The sequence below is a fragment of the Tenrec ecaudatus genome, chromosome 2 (assembly GCF_050624435.1).
Source record: "Tenrec ecaudatus isolate mTenEca1 chromosome 2, mTenEca1.hap1, whole genome shotgun sequence".
NCBI lineage: Eukaryota > Metazoa > Chordata > Mammalia > Afrosoricida > Tenrecidae > Tenrec > Tenrec ecaudatus.
Genome location: NC_134531.1, coordinates 266,115,169 through 266,118,496, shown reverse-complemented (window position 1 = coordinate 266,118,496; position 3,328 = coordinate 266,115,169). Strand labels below are relative to the sequence as shown.

The window sequence follows — 3,328 nt, the reverse complement described above, 5'->3', positions numbered from 1 at the left end:
CACTTTGATGACATCCAAGATATGGTCAGTCTTTTATGTGGGACTAGGGTGACATCAGTTTGGAGTTTTGATGTAATCCCTCTATCAGAAAAAAGTAAAAAATGAATAAGGGAGCCAGAAAATTCGCCATCAAGACTGAAAAGGCAGGAGCTGATCGTCAAAATAGACATCTTTCACAATGGCGTCTCATTTGTTGCTGTGGAGGTGTTGTTCGGCGCCATTCGTTTGGCTCCGGCTCATAGCTAGCGTATGTACCACAGAGCGAAGCACCATTGTTACGTTGCTCTCCTCACAATTCTTCTTCCATTACAGCCCTTTATTGCAGGACCTTGTCAATTCATGTTGTCAAGGGCCCTCCTCTCATTCGCTGCTTCTCCACTTTACCAAGCATGAGGCCCTTCCCCAGGCACTGACCTCTCCTGTAAATATGAAGTCATATGAGACATGTACAGTAGACAAGCTCTCACCAACCTTGCCTCACGAGCAGTCATGCTGTACTGCTTCCAAGACAGATTTGTTGGTTCTTTGAGCAGTCCATGGTGCTTTCAATATTTGCCAACATCATGATTCATATGCAGAAATTCACCTTTGGTCGTATCTACCCGATGTCCATTTTTTCACATGATTGTGAGGGAATTGAAAATGCCATGGCTCGATCAGGTGCACCTTAATCCTCAATGCAATATCTTGGTTTTCTAAATGTGAAAAAGGTTTGAACAGCAGATTTACCCAATGCAATTCCTCTTTGATTTCATGTCTGATGCTTCCAGGAGCAGAGATTGTGGTTCAAAGCAGGACAATATCCTTCAAAATTTTCATGTATTATCATGATAATAACTAATGGTCCCGGTGTGAGGATTTTGGTCTTCCTTACATTGAGTTGCTATCCATACTAAACGTAGCAATCTTTGATCTGCACCATCAAGTGCTTCAAGTTCCACTCACTTTCAGTAATTAAGGTTGTTTTATCTGCACATCACAGCTTGGTAGTAAGCCTTTTTTCCAAATCTGATGCCCCATTGATCTTCATATAACCCAGCTTATCTGATAATATTCTCAGCATATAGTTTAAGTAAGCATGACAGGAGCATTCAACCCTTCCTGATTTTAAACAATGCAATATTCCTGTTCCATTGCCACAAGTGCTGCTGATTCATGAACAAATTCCACATAAACACAAAGAAGTGTTGTGGAATTCATATTCTTCTCAAGGTTAACTAGCGTTTGCTATGACCACATAGTTGAATGCCTTAAGATAATCAATGAAACACAAGCAAATATCTTTCTGGTATTCTGTTCTTACATCCAAGATCCATATGATGTCAAAATGATGTCCCTTGTTCTATATTCTTTACTGAATCCGGAATGAGCCAATGGCAGCTCTCTGTTAATGAAGAGCTGCAACCTTTTTTGGATGATCTTTAGCAACATTTTACTTACAAGTAATATGAATAGTACTGTTGTATAATTTGAACATTCTATTGGGTTATTTTTCTTTGTAATGGGTACAAATGACGATCTCTTCCAATCAGAAGGGCAAGTAGCTATTGTCCAAATTTCCTGTCACAGAAGAGTACATTCTCCCAGGGCTTCATCAACCTGTTAAAATATTCCAAGTGGCATTCCCTAAATTCCTGAAGACTTGTTTTTGGCTAATGCTTTCAGTGTAGCTTATACTTCTTTTAGTACTATTTGTTCTTGCTCATATGTAACTTCATCAAATTGTGGATTGTAAGCTAATTGTTCTTGGTGCAGAGACTGAGTATTCTTTCCATCTTCTTTGCTTTCTGCATCAATCAGTTTCGTTTCATAGAATTTTTCAGCATTACAATTTGTGGTTGAACTTTTTATTGACTTTCTCAGTGTAAGATATGCTGAACATATTCTTCTCTTTTTGTGTTGTAACTCTAAGTTTTGGACATTTCATTAAAATATTTTACTTTGTCTTCCTGAGTCACTGTGTCAGTCTGGGTAGCCTAGAGAAATAAATCCACTGACACACATATGTGTAAATGAAAGAGGTTTACATGCAAGAGCAATTGTACATTAAGGAACAGCCCAGCCAAGCCAGATCAAGTCCATGAGTTTTGTATTAGCCCATATGTCTGATATAAATCTATAAAGTCCTCTTCAGACTCATGAAACACATGCAATGAAGCCAAATGCAGGAAGACCACATGCCAGTGCATAGGAAGTCTTTGGATTCAGTGGCGTTGTAATCATCTTAGAGCTGGCAGGGGTCTCTCTGTGGCTTCTCTGGCCTGGTTGCGTCCATGTGATTTGTCTCCCAGGAAGTGGCAGAGAGAGAGAAGGTTAACAACCCTTGAAGGAGGAAGTCCCAGATTTCCCAGAATCCTCAGGAGAATGCCATACCCTCAGAAGTCTCATTGTCTATCTCCAGATTGACAGTCTAGATTCCACCCCTACACTCTGAATCCTTAAATTGACACCAGATTAGGTGACTACCACAGTCACCTTTGACCTTTTCTGTTCAATATATGGAACTATAATGGAAAAATTTTAAATGAGAAATCCTTAACTCCAAAGACTCAGGTATTATCAATAGAAAAATTATAAATTAAATATAAAACTAGTCAATGGAAAGAAAAATTAAATTCAAATAAATTCCTATGAAGAGTGTCATTCAGGGATTTCCTTGAATATGTGGAATAAATTTCAAGAATTACATAAAAAACATACTGAAGAGAAAAGTTCAACTATAATATTCTGGAGGAAAAGAAGAAAACGCTTCAGGAAGGGTAAATTAAAGAATGACGAAACTTTGCAACGTGAAACCCAGTAGAAGGAACTCACTTCATATTTTGGAGTCAATAATAGGTTTGACCCTTCTGTGCAAAAGAAAATAAATTGACAAGTCAGGTTTTGAAAAGAGCTTTGGCCAGGCTAGGGATGAGTGGAATATTGAGAAGGCCGAGGAACGCAATAACCGCCTGGCTGCTCCAAAGCTTGGTGTTAAAATCACCCAAATGATCACTTGTCACAACATTGTAAAAGCCATCAAGGAAACAGGCAATTACACAGGTGGTTCACAAACAGAAGAAACTTGCGTGGAGATTTGAAGCAAGGAAGAGATGGGAGATTGTGCCAAAGTCTTTCTAGGCGGACCCCCAGGGCTCATCAATGACCTGGAATGATTTCTTTGCTTGTGCTGAAGAATGCAGGGACGCTAACAGAAGTAGACAACTAAGCATACCTTTCGGGAATTGATTATCAAGGCTCTTTGATCACTGTCTAAGAAGCATGATCCGTCTGAAGCAGAGCTTTCTGTTATTGACACAAGATAGCTGGTCATACATCCTGAAAGAAA

The 3,328-nt window shown here is 39.2% G+C and overlaps 1 pseudogene; it reads left to right on the top strand.

Moving 5' to 3' along the window:
* Positions 1-2,626: 2,626 nt before the first annotated feature.
* On the top strand, positions 2,627-3,120 carry LOC142440607 (protein FAM204A pseudogene; annotated as a pseudogene).
* The last annotated feature ends 208 nt before the right edge of the window (positions 3,121-3,328 follow it).